The 14,245-nt window shown below is 42.0% G+C and overlaps 1 protein-coding gene across 1 annotated transcript in view; it reads left to right on the top strand.

Annotated features, from left to right (window-relative positions):
• Positions 1 to 14,245, top strand: part of klhl28 (kelch like family member 28) — a 329,784-nt gene that overhangs the window by 96,677 nt on the left and 218,862 nt on the right. The gene's annotated exons all lie outside the window — the stretch shown is intronic.

Below are 14,245 nucleotides of genomic sequence, written 5' to 3'. Positions count from 1 at the left end.
GACCCTTGAGGTTGAGAACCAATGGTCTATGAAAACAAGCTCAAAATAATTAAGCGACCATTTTTACCACCAATAGCAGATCTTTTATTTTCAAAAAGAATCTTGAAAGAAATGTAAAAATGTTGAATGTTTTGTATATTATTTTCAGATGGGGGGGTCTGCAGACACATATTATTTTGGGGGTCCCTGACATGAAAATGTTTAAGAACCACTGGTTTAAACAACATAAGCAACTATACTTGAGAAACAAGCCCAAAAACCCGCAACTAACCAATATTTACAAGCTATACTTCACAGAAAAACAAGCTCAAAGTCGCTTATAATAAGCAGACATGGCAACACTGGTACTACTGTACTGTGTAACTACAAAACAGAAAGGGCTCCCCCTGTGGTCAAACCCGGGACGTTGACGCATGCGCAGTCGAACCCGTTTGACAGCAGCGCATGGGACGCGCGAGGCGCATATCAAGTAGGCGAGCAGCAGTGTTGCCATGTCCGCTTATTATAAGCGACTTTGGGCTTGATTTTCGTTAAAGTTACTTGTAAACAGCTTGGTGTATTGGTGATTTTTTTCCCCCGGCGGAACGGTATTTTAATGACGTCATGGCACGCGCACATCGCGCGCATTTTATTTTACCTTAAGTATAGGAAGAATGTTTGTATAGGAAATGTTTTTAGCCTAGTTTTAGTCTTTTTATTAACTAATGCAAATTCAAGGAATGCCATGAATTATAGGAGCTGAAACTAAAAGTTTGCTTTGAACGAGTATCTTTCTCTTCTTCGACGGTGGCTGAGGCTTTGCTGCGTGCAGATAGGATACTGGCAGCAGCGGCTACTGAAGCCAATACGCTGATGCAAGGAGTGAGGATACATTTTCACACTCACTTGTAAACCTGTTTAAAGTAGCCATTTGGGTAGCCTACAACCCCCGCCCGCCCAACGCGCGTGCACCGTACCTTGTGGGTGCGCGGGAAAAAATGTACCGGTGGTGCCGTGGTACTCCGTGTGGCCCCCATGACACCAGACGGTAAATATTGGTAGTTGCAGCTTTTTGTGCAGTTGCTTATTTGGGCTTGTTCCTAAGTGCAGTTGCTTATTTTGGGCTTGTTTCTAAAGTGTAGTTGCTTATTTGGGCTTCTAAAGTGTAGTTGCTTATTTTTGGGGCGTGTTTCTAAAGTGTAGTTGCTTATTTTGGGCTTGTTTCTAAAGTGTAGTTGCTTATTTGGGCTTCTAAAGTGTAGTTGCTTATTTGGCTTCTAAAGTGTAGTTGCTTATTTTTGGGCGTGTTTCTAAAGTGTAGTTGCTTATTGTGGGCTTGTTCTTAAAGTGTAGTTGCTTATTTTTGGGCTTGTTCCTAAAGTGTAGTTGCTTATTTTTGGGCTTGTTTCTAAAGTGTAGTTGCTTATTTTGGGCTTGTTTCCTAATGTTGTTGAAACCAGTGGTTCTAAAACATTTTCATGTCGACAAGGACCCTCACGTTTATTTGTCTGCGTGCGGACTGAATTCCTTTTTTTGTGCCAGGGACCCGTGCACCAGATTTGTGTTGTTAAGATATCACAAAGATTCTTTTGAAAATAGCCAACTTATGTAGGTTTTTAAGTGCTCATGTGGCCTAATAGTTGCTTCTTTTGGGCTTGTTTTCATAGACCCACCTGGCTGCTTATTTCTCTCACAAAATATGGCAACACTGGCGAGCAGCAGCAGCGCAGCATCAGCACCAGAGAGGAGAGGAGCTGGAGGAAGAGGACCGACTGGCGCATCCTCCAAACTTGGCTCGGGACCTCGGCATGTGAACGGGGCTTTGGAGGAGGAGGAGGATCTCTGCCTAGAATGTCAGCTCTGAAGAAGGTAACAAACAACAATAAAACACAAAGCCTGGCTCTTATTCACCTTTACACACATGCACTGAATAGTTTTGTATAGATTGTTAAGATTATGTCTTTAAGTGTGTTTTGTAGTCGTATGTGGTGTTGTGCTGCACATCAGTGTAGAAATGGGTGGGTTTCACGTGCTGGACAAAGGAGTTTCATTTGTGGCTTTTTTTCCCCCCACATGCTTTGGGTAACCAGACTTTTTTTTCTTTTTAAGATTTATTTTCTTTTAAAGGCTTTTAATGCCTTTATTGATAGGACAGTAGTTTGACAGCAAATGGGGAGAGGGAGATGGGGAGTGACATGCAGCTAAGGTCGTCGGGATCGGGACTCGAACCCGCGGCGCGCTGTCAGGCTACATTGAGCCTCGGTGCCCGGACTGCTACTCCAGCCATCCGGACTGGGTAACCAGACTTTTTATACTGTATGATTTGTAATAATGAATATGTTCCATTATCCAGAGTTCCGCAAAAGCAGTGTTGAATCATTTTACACAATGGAGTAATTTACTATAGAATATACCACAGAAGAACAGATAATCACTCAGTCTGTGTGGTTTTGCATGCACAATACATAGTCAGCCTTGACTTGCAGATGCTGCTGTGCACTCATCCTGGTCCCCGAGGAGGGGAGTTGGGCTGTGGAACTTTTCAGTCAGGAAACAGCCCTCTTTGTGAAAGGTTAACTCCTTTTGTGCATTCTCCTCCAGACCCATCCTATTGCCCCCACTGACTCACACCGTTTGCCACAGCTTATTGTGACTGTGCGGGTGAGACATACAGTAGTGGCACTAGTGACACCTGAGTCCAAAAACAATGTTTGCCTGTCAGTGTGAGTGAAGGTGTGAGTGTGTACAGTACAGCTCGATATGTGAAGATATAGCATGAATGGTGGGTTTTATCAAGAAAAAAAGTATTATTGTATTACGGCAACATTTTATTATGTTGTGTAATAAGGACAGCATGTGGGAATTTGATAATTCCCACAGGCCTAATTAGTTTTCTGATTAATCAAGCAGTGTGTGAGTTGTTGTATTCTCCTGCGAGTTGTGATTAACATCATGGAGTAGAAAATCAGGCCTGTGCTGTTAGCAGAATATTAGAAATCCACCACCACCTGTTATCGTCAGACATTTTTGTCAGTAGGGTTGCAGCCATCAATTATCTTTGCATTTACACTATTGATTACTTTTCCAATTAATGAAATAATTGAGAAACATATCAACAAGTCGATGTTTGTTTTGTATTTTTGAAAATCTCGTATTTTATAAAAATCACACCCAGTGTGAAGTGGGCGGTGTGGTCACAGTGGTCATCACAGTGATGGAAGTTCACTTAAAGAAAAGTAATATTGTGGACCAACCATTGTACACCCCTAACTTAAAAAAAAACATAAATGTGTTTTTTTTAAGTGCATAGTCCTATTTAGAGGGCTATGCACGTGTGTCATGTTTCACTAGCCAATCACAGTCCTGAATAGACTGTGATTGGCCAATCACGGTGCAGGGTTAGGGGGGTACACTGGTGGCCAATCACAGCGCAGGGTTGGGGGGGTGCAATGGGTGGGGGGGGTACAATGGTGGCCAATCACAGTGCAGAGAATGTCGATGTCCAAACCTCACATATAGGGGCGGTTTCACCGCCCAAAAATCACGTGTTTCTCATGATCAATTAAATCAATTAGTCTGATTAACCCTTGCACCCCTAATTTATCATTATTGTCAATTGTACCTATTTGACATGCTGCTGTGCTGTGTAAGATGAGCCACACAATGCCGTTGCAGGTATCGATGTGTCCACCGATTGATCGTTCTGATTGAGCGCGCTGTAGGGAAGTTGTGTAGAATAGAACGCCTGCCTCAGCAATCAGCACTGCTCCCACGAACAGCCAGAGCACAGCACAGCACGCGGCAGGCACACTGTGTGAGTGACAAAAAAGGCTGGCTGCCAAAATACACAAACACAGACATCATAATCACAGGTGCTATAAATGGAAGCATTCATCGCAATGCCTCAAAAAAACCTCAAAAGTGAGTTTCTGCTGCTTCACCCTCAAAGCTGGAGCTTTTCTGCTCCTTCAATAATACAAAACGTGTTATATTTTTTAGCCCGTAGTATAGTCAGAAAGAGACAGCTTTTTGCTCAGTGACAGGAATCTGTGTGGGCAAAGCAAGAGGCTCATTTAGTCTTGCAGCTAAAGCTCTGTAAACATGGAAACTGCATTTTCCTGCCATAGTGGCAGCAAGCATGTGCACAGGCAGGGTGCTATAGGTCTTAGCAATGGTTTCCCTGACTCCTCATTCATTCATTATGCAGATGTGTGACACAGTCTCCAAACTCACCTCTCCAGACTCTACCTCACAGCCTAGAGCACTTGCCTATTCTTTTTGCCAGACCCAGGGGGTCAGGCCTACATGAGGCTTTGTTTGTCCCTCTTTTCCTCCCGGTCAACGTTTTTTCCTCTCGGTTCAACGTTTTTCCTCCCGGTCCCTCTTTTCGATTGGCCAAGCTTAGCGTGACGTAGTGCTCTGATCTTCAGATTTCAACTTATAAAGTGGTTTGTAGGTGTGTTACGTACTAGGAATTTATTCTGGGTCTGGCAGAACCAGGTCTCCTGGTCTTGTTTGATAGATGCTAGTTATTCTATGCATTTTGTATGTTGGTACTTGTTCACATACTGTATGTCATTGCTTGACCACAAATGCTAAGCACTGTATGTTATTTAGAGGACATGTTGTTAAAGACAGATGCTAGGCTTGATGTTTACCTGGTATCCTATAGTTACTTTGTAGCACTCACATTACTATTATCATTATTATGTGGCCTTTTACCCTGCTGTTTGTTGACTAGGACTCATGACATTTACTGTGATCTTACACTTTGTAAGTCACTCTGGGTAAGAGCATCTGCTAAATACCTAAATTGTGAGGACCGTGGGTCAATGACAGTATTACCAGCAATCAGATCTGTTAAACACAATGTAATGACAGGTGTGTGTGTGTGTGTGTGTGTGTGTGTGTGTGTGTGTGTGTGCGCGTGTGCGTGAGCGTGTGTGTGCACGTGTGAGCGTGCATGTGTGCGCGAATTGACATTGTATCACCAATAATGTGTGCGACTATCTTCATCATACCACTGCCTCAATCAAACCACCGTAAATAAATAAAAAACGGCGAGCGTGCCGCAGCTATACAATGAGGTGTATCATTGAATCTTGATGTTGAGGTTGAGAATCTTTGCCCAAGTCTTCCTGTTCACTTGTTTCTGCCAGGAAGTTTCCCCCACTTGAGAAGACAAGACAGTCTAATTAAAAACACCTGAGCACAGACTGGAAAAAATGAAAAGAAAAACATTGTCGGAGGATATTTTACGAACAGTTCTGCCAACTGCACTCACATTCTCTCTCTCTCTCTCACTCTCTCACTTTTTTCTCTCTCTCAATCTCTTTCTCTCACTGTCTGTCTGTCTGTGTCTGTCTCTCCATCTATCTTCCTGCCTCTCTATGTCTGCCTGTCTGTCTGTCTGTCGGTTGCTGTCTCTCTCTCTCTCTCTCTCTCTCTCTCTCTCTCTCTCTCTCTCTGTCAATCTCTCTCTCTCTACCTCTCTCTCTCTCTCTCTCTCTCTACCTCTCTCTCTCTCTCTCTACCTCTCTCTCTCTCTCTCTCTCTACCTCTCTCTCCCCCTCTCCGCTATGATGAATGTATCCCAACATCTCTAATAGTTTGGCTCTAGCAGAAGCTGCAGAGGAAATTGAGTGCCTGTATAGAGCTGAGCTCTATGAATCTAATCCTGCATGAGAGCCAAGTGTGTGTGTGTGTGTGTGTGTGTGTGTGTGTGTGTGTGTGTGGGTGTGGGTGTGTCTCTATGTATTTGTATATGGCCGTCTATCTGTGTGTGTTTATCCCCGTGCGTAATATCATGTGTTTTTGTTGTGTATGTCTTTGTGTGTGTGCACGTGTGCACGCATACCTACATAATATCTATGCTCATTGCTCAGTTAATTGCTCTCAGCAGAAGGTAAATGCCATTGCGTTGTCTTCATGTTAGCGTTAAGTGCCACATAGCCCGGGGTCACAGCGAACTCATTAAAGGCTCCATTAGTGAGCTGCTGCTACGCTATCTGTAACATTTCCCTTACCCTAATTGCACGGCCATTAATACTAAGCAGTTTGATCCCTGCACTACGCTGATGAATGTGTTTGCATCCATTACCACCCTGCCCATGTTTATGTTACTTAGACAGAAACATGCACTCTTTTCGTCATAAAAGCAGCCTAACTTTAACAATGAACTCCAGCGTCCATATTCTAGGGGGGGAGGGAGGGGCGGTCACCTATAAGTATAGTGTTTAATCCATTAAGACCGGGAGCGCGTCTGTGTCATTTTAAGATAAAAAAATAGCAGATATACAAGCTCATCGTGTGGCACCAAGTGCCGAACTATGAGCTTGTAGATCTGCTATTTTTGAAAATGTGTGCAAATCTTTGAATATATATATTTTTACTAAAATCTTTGCTTCTGGGGGGTTCCTGGCTGGAACAACATATTTTGAGATGGGGGTCCACAGCCAAATACATACAATACAAAAAAATATGTTTTTTCAAAAAAGGATTTAGAAGACATTTGTAGAATCCCCCAGAAGCAAAGAGTTGAGTTAAAATGTTTGCTTTAAAGAAATATATATTGAAAGATGTGCACACATTTTCACGATCAAAATAAATAAATAGCAGATCTACAAGCTCATAGCACGGCACTCTGTGCCGTGCTATGAGCTTGTAAATATGCTATTTTTGAATAGCCAAAGTAATAGCCAAAATAATGGTTAAAGCTAAAATCTAAAATGACACAGATGCGTTCCCGGTCTTGATGGGTTAAGACGGTGATTAAATGCATCCTGCCCCAGTTCTGTCCATACCTTTTGTCATCTGCAGGGCCATTCAAACACTTACATTGAATTATACAGTCAGGTTATGTTGTGGTTTATTACCCTGCGGGTCCAATGTTAACGCCCCGTGTAAAGAACGGCGTCGGTTCTGATCTGAAGCCCCACTGCAGGCAAATTTTTACTCCAAACTGCTCTTGATATCTGCTGAGTCCTAATACCATTATTACTGCTGGCCAAACGCTCTGGTCTTTTACAACGCTCACCCCTGTCCATTTAATTGGAGCAATGAACTTGAATACACACACCGCCGCACCTCTTTACATGAAGGATCATCCAGGCCGCAGTGTTTGTTTCTTTGATTTTATTATAATTCTTTCTCCCCGATTTAGTAATTGGCAGTGGTGTAAAGTAACTAAGTACATTTACTCAAGTACTGTACTTTTACTTTACTGGAGTAATTCCAATTTTCTGTACTTTTACTTCCGCTCCACTACATCTCAGAGGCAAATATTGTACTTTTACTCCACTACAACTATTTGAAAACGTTAGGTACTGTTACTTTGTAGATTTAGTTTATTATTACAAAACATACATTAACCACTTCAGCCCTATATACATTTCGGCCATTTGAAAATAGCCGATCTACAAGCTCACAATGCGTCACGAGCTTGTAGATCGGCTATTTTCAAAAGATTTTTATACATTTGAAAAGTTGTGAAATGGGACATTCTGCATAAATACTTTCTACTTTTGGTACTTTCAAGTACATTTTGAAACCAATACTTTTGTACTTTTACTCAAGTAGATTTTGAATTCCGGACTTTTACTTGTGACAGAGTACTTCTACATTGCAGTATTGATACCACTGGTAATTGGCAATTCCCCCCCTTGTTTATAGTCATCAACCACGTCATCTCTGATGCACATTATAGTCACCAGCCGCTTCTTTCCTCCTTATAGCGCCGTCACGATTACACATTTAAGTTGACGATCTAGTCTACGCAAATAATTGCGATTTAAATTGTGTTTTTGGCATTGAACATTGGAACATAATGAATAAAACATGCATTTCTGTTTGCCTTTTAGGCTTTGTAATCAAAAAGTGCACAGGGCGATTAACTTAAATATACAATGAAATTACTGACATATTTAATCATTTTATACTGTCAAAATCTTTTAAAATAGCTGATCTACAAGCTTTACTAAGATCTACACGCTTACAACGTGTCACAAAGTGGCGTTGTAAGCTTGTAGGTCTGCTATTTCAGCAATTTTTGGAACATGTATGAGCATTTTTCAACATGGAAACGATAATGACGATAATGCAAAAATAATTGCGACTATCTCAAATAATTGTGATTAGGCGATTATGGAATAATTCACTAGTCACTAGGGGTGTGCCGATACACTAATTTCACCAAACGATACGATACGATATTTGGCTCACAACTTCGATACGATTTCGATACGATACGATACGCACTTTTTTTATTATGAAAAATATATGGGGGAGAAAAAAAGCAAATGCAAACAAATAGTTCTGTTTTTGCATGATTCAGATATGCGAACTTGTAGCTTTTCAGCTACAATAGCCGTTTTGAATCCAAATAGGGCAATAGTGTGACACCTGACCCGAAAAAAAAAACATGTTATCACCCTTTTCACCTCGGGGCTGTTTGCATGCCTGATTATTATTATTGTAAAAAAAAAAAAAACGAAAACGTATCGCGATATATCGCGGGACGATATATCGGCACACCCCTACTAGTCACTAGTGCAGCGACAGAGATCGTCCTCCCCGCCCGGCTTCCCAAACCGCAAACACGGCCAATGGTGTCCCGCTGGAGCGCCCGTCCAAGGCGGACGCACTCGAGGAATCGAACGCCAGTCTCTCCTGGGGTCTCGCTCGGACCACACGGATGAGCCAAGGCTGTAGTGTTTTTGTTAAACCCATTAAGACCTGAGGTCAATTTTACAAAATGCCTTCTAAATCAGTAGTTCTCACACTTTCAAGCTGTTTCAAAAATGTTAAAAAAAAAAATCTAAAATGACGCTTTCCCGGTTTTAACGGGTTAAGTAATTTTATTAACATTACTAAAGGTTTCAAGCTGTTTCTTTAAAGATTCATTTTTGGGCTTTTTATGCCTTTATTGACGGGACAGTAGGCTGACAGGAAATGGGGGAGAGAGATGGGGAGTGACACGCAGCAAAGGACGGCCGGAATCGGGACTCGAACCCGCGACACGCTGTCAGGCTACAATGAGCCTAAGGTGCCTGGACCGCTACGCCAGTGGTCCAGGACGATTTCAAGCTGTTTGAGGTCAATGGAACCCCTCCCCCCAGGCTGCTGATTTGACCTAGACGAGCCCACTCACTCTCCTCTCTGGGCTCTGTGGTTTAAGAACTGAAAGCTCCATGCTGTATGTTTCTGCAGTTGAAATATTAAGCCCTGGGCGGCCGGTCTGCTGATGTAGAACAGTATGACAGCACTCCTTTTCTCGAACAAAGCCCATTCCAGCAGGGCTCTCGGGTAGAGCCAGCTTATAATAACTCAGCAAGGAGAGAGAGAGAGAGAGACAAACAGTCCGGCGTAAGAGAGACGCTCACTTCTCAGCTGTGGGAAGTTTGATTATGGACAGTGGTGGAAAAAGTTTTAAAAAAAATTAAGTAAAAGTATCAACACTGCAATGCAGAAGAAAGTACATAATTCAACATTTACTTGAGTAAAAGTACAAAAGTATTGGTGTAAGAATGTACTTAAAGTACCAAAAGTAGAAGTACTCATTATGCAGAATGTCCCATTTCACTGGTTTCAAATGTATTTAAATGTATAAATCTTTGGAAAATAGCAGATCTACAAGCTAACAATGCGTCGCATCGCGACGCATTGTGAGCTTGTAGATCGGCTATTTTCAAATGGCCGAAATGTATATAGGGCTGAAGTGGTTAATGTATGTTTTGTAATAATAAAAAAAATCTACAAAGTAGCTAGTAACTAAAGTTTTCAAATAATTGTAGTGGAGTAAAAGTACAGTATTTGTCTCTGAGATATAGTGGAGTGGAATTAAAAGTACAGAAAATTGGAAATACTCCAGTAAAGTAAAAATTCCTCAAAATCTTTCATAAGTACAGTACTTGAGTAAATGTACTTAGTTACTTTACACCACGGTCATGGACGGGTAGTGATTCTCATGCTGGTCACTTGGGCGCAAACCCCACCAAACAGATACTGTCTGAAGGGATTCGAGGGTGTCTGAGAGACTGATAAAAGGAGTGTGAGAGGTTTAGATTGCAGATAAGCGAGAGGATTATTTCCTCTGTATTTCTGCTTTATTGTTGACAGGACAGTGTACAGAGACAGGTTTGCGAAGGGAGGCAGGGGTCGGTGACACCCATGACAAACTGTTGGGACAAATGTGGTTGGCGCTCCAACAACCATTAAACCATTAAACACACCACAGGAACCCACCCAGCAGGCTGTTTTACGAGGGCTTGTTCACCTTGCAGAGCACCACTACTCTTTTTCATTTAGACACTTCAGCTCAGGATTAACCATTTACCATTTATTGCAATGATATTGCATTCAGTTTGGCGGTGTGACTCTGCTCATGTGATATTACAGATTACCTGCGCATTGCGCAAGCATGACACAGAATCTGAGATCACAAACCCCCAGGACTAGGAGCAGAGCATAAGATACAGTTATTACATGAACATAACATTGAACCTTCAATTGCATAATTCAACTACCACATATCATAGTACAATCCATGGAACCACAGTACAATCCACAGAATCATCCTATGAACAATTTGAACTAAATGCCACAGGGAGGAGGCCGGGGAGGTGGAGGGAATTTGAAAACTGACAGCTGTACAACCAGCTGAGACAGCGAAGCATGTAGAACTAGAAAAAGTGCTCCTCGGAGCACAGGTCTCCGCCAGGTCAGGTAGGTTATTGTGGGGCAGCAATGTTCAGAATTTGCCAATCAGGATGGAATATGAAAAATCGGACAGAACCATCTTGATCACTTGACTATAGAGATAATGGGTACCGATTTGCATGATTGGACAACATTTGTAGGAGTAATATAAAAAAGAAAAGTGTTGCAAAAATCGGCCTCCTGGTGGCGCTATGATAGGGCAATATTAAAAGAGTGGCATTTGTTCTTCAACGTACTGTAGTGCGAATGTGCTTGCAAAGTGTCACCGCAATCAGACGCTGCGTTCATGATTTGTGGCATTTTGTTCAAAACGGGACACTCCTGCAATCTTTAGATGTCAATGTTAGCCAATCAGGATGGAATATGAAAAATTAAACAGATCCATCTTGATCACATGACTATAGAGATCATGTGTACCGCTTTGCGTGAAATTTGGATACGAAAGGCAAATGTGAAAAAAGCAGGGCAGATGTTTTTCCTTGGCCTCTAGGGAGTGTGCGTGCAAAGTTTCACGCAGATCGGTGCAGCTATAGTTCAAAACACAAATCGGCCTTTTATAGCGCCACCATGAGGCTGATTTGAAACATTTCAAGTGGCATTTATTCCTCGGCCTAGTGGGAATGTGCGTGTGAAATCTCACGGAAATCACAAGCTGCGTTCATGATTTGAGGCATTTTGTTGAAAACGGAGCAATCCTGCAAACTTTGGAAGCCAACCTTAGTCAATCAGGTTAGAATATGGAAAATTGGACAGATCCGTGTTGATCACATGACTATAGAGATACTGTGTACTGAATTGCGTGATGTTTGGATAAAATCTGTAGGAGTACTGTCAAAAAATGTGTTTTGCAAAAAGCGGCCTCCTGGTGGCGCTATAACAGGCCCATGCGAAAAATTTGGGGCAGAGGTTCTGCTCTGGCATCCAGGGAGTGTGTGTGCACAGTTTCGCTGCGATCAAGCCAACGGTGCCAGAGATTAGCTGTACACAAAATGACAGAATGACGGACGGACAAACGGACACACGGACGGACGGACGGACAGGGGGTAAAACATACTCTCGCCATGCCTTTCGGCCTGGCGGAGACAATGAACAGTGAGTGAATAGAGACTGCTTAAATGAACCACCTGAGTTGCACTGTGGGTATGAGGGCGTGTGTGAGTTAGCTTGTAGCGAATGAGAATGAAGTGAGGTTGAACGTGGAGAGACAGACTGATTGTTGGTGTATGTTATGTATTAATTAACCTGTTAGTGAATTAATGGGGGGGGGGGTCCGGGGCGATTGAGCTAGCATGTAAACCTCCTGCCTTCTGTGACTACATGAACTATCGCTACGCTGAATATCTCAGACATTTCTTCTTCACTGCAACTGGGTGCCTGTTGACATCACAAATCTGTATTCTTTCCCATTGTTTGTCTGTCTTTCTGTCAGTCTGTCTATCAGTCTGTATCTCTCTCTCGCCTCAGCGTTGAATGGAAGCAGTCTATTGATCTGACATCACTTGCCTCGCTGTGCAAGCAGCTCTGCATAACTCGTCTCTCGATGTATTAGCCTATAATGATGTTTTTTTAAAGAAAGTATAACATCATTGCAATTCTTTACAAAGTTTTTGGTCCATGATGTGAGTGGTTGACCTTTCTGTCCTCATAATGCTCATCTTGTCTTCACTTGGGCAGCTTGCTCACAGAGTATGGTGAAGCATTGTAACAAATTGTTATATGGCATTGGCAATATATACTAATATGAATACTAAATTATATTTCATTTCATTTCAAACCTTTATTTATTCTCGAAAGACATTGAGGTTGCCCTCATTTGCAGTGTCGTCGAGATCACAGTACAATTTCATTTTCATTTTCATGTTCACATCAATATTCATATCAAAAACAAGACAAAACAGAACCAAATAAAACAACCTTTCCCTATCGTGTGATACAACACAAATTTAAAAGCAATTTAAAAGCAATTGCAGACCCTTGTGGGTAGGCCTGCAAGCAAGGATTTAAATTGACCGTATGTTATGGGAGACATGAATGATTACCTAGTCATAATTAGTGAAACCTATTTAATTTCCCTTTGCTCTCTGTTCTCGGACAGTCTCTTGCTTAGATTTGTTAATTTATTCTATGTTTTTCTACAATACTTTTACTTAAGTAAAAAATTTGAGTACTTCTTCCGCCACTGCTCAGAACTCTGCTTTGAGTTTTGAATGCTAGAGTCCGCCCACTCAGTATTCTGCCTGGATCTCCTTTGTTAGAGATATTATACTATGAGTGAACAGCATACAGTATCTGTAGTTGGCATTGTGCATATTTGTCTGACTAATTAAAATCAAGTGTTTTCATTGCCCATTATCAATTGGTTAGTCATTAAAGGTTTGTTACCAAACTTAACTGAACAATTGAGTCAATGTTGGAACAGTTAATTAGGTCATAGATGTTTGAATTCCGTTCCGTAAATGAATCTCTTCTCCAGAGATGAATGTTGGTTAGACTTTTTAAATAAATACACTTCACAAGGTAGTAAAACAATAATGTAACCTTTTGACAAAAAAAAAAAGTGCGTGTTGAATTGCTTATGTCAAGCAAGTTTGTGCAAGTTGATTTTCATACCATACTGAAATGATTAGAATAATTTCCAATTTCTTCCATGAAAATAAAACAAGCTGCGATACAGTATGCTACACCGTAGGATAATGGAGCATCTGCTGAGTGGGGGCCGCAATCTTTCAAAAGCAGAAACGGGTTGGATCAAAAGCATTAAAGAAGTTTAGGTTCCGTTCCTTTGTAGAATAACACTTGTAGTGTACTTCAGGAGAACTTAAAATAGGCCTATCCAATGCACACCGTTCCATTGAAAAAATAATAAGCCTTTATTTATGCACGACTTGGCAAAGTTACAAAATGCTTGCTGACCAAACTATGGTATACATGTCAAGTACAGTATACTGTTAGTATGCAGTATTATGTATAAAAACAAAGTATTGGCACTTTGGCTACCAGTGTGTGCGGCCACCTTCTTGTCTCTTGAAGACTACTAATTAGTTTACAGTATATGGTCATACTCGATGGACTAACGTGTGTGTGTGTGTGTGTGTGTGTGTGTGTGTGTGTGTGTGTGTGTGTGTGTGTGTGTGTGTGTGTGTGTGTGTGTGTGTGTGTGTGTGTGTGTGTGTGTGTGTGTGTGTGTGTGTGTGTGTGTGTGCGTGCGTGCGTGCGTGCGTGTCAGTGGCTCAGGGGTAGAGTGGCCGGTAGAGTGGCCGGATGGGTACCGCGATGAGGTTCCCAGTTCGATCCCGGGCTCCCCCCCCAGAGTTAGTGTTGAAGTGTCCTTGGGCAAAGACACTGAACCCTACATTGCCTCCAATGTAGGGTTTGCCGCTAGCTTGCCACCAATGGTGTGTGAATGTGGGAAAAAGTGAGGACGCTGGCGCCGACTGTTCGCCGCTTCACCTCCCAATGCCCCCCCCTCCACCCTGTATGAATGAATGAACGAACCATTGTAAAGCGTTTTGAGCACTTGGAAAAGCGCTATAAAAATGCAATTCATTAT

The sequence above is a fragment of the Gymnoscopelus braueri genome (genome assembly GCF_963280865.1).
Source record: "Gymnoscopelus braueri genome assembly, chromosome: 19".
NCBI lineage: Eukaryota > Metazoa > Chordata > Actinopteri > Myctophiformes > Myctophidae > Gymnoscopelus > Gymnoscopelus braueri.
This window is presented reverse-complemented; position numbering and strand designations above follow the sequence as displayed.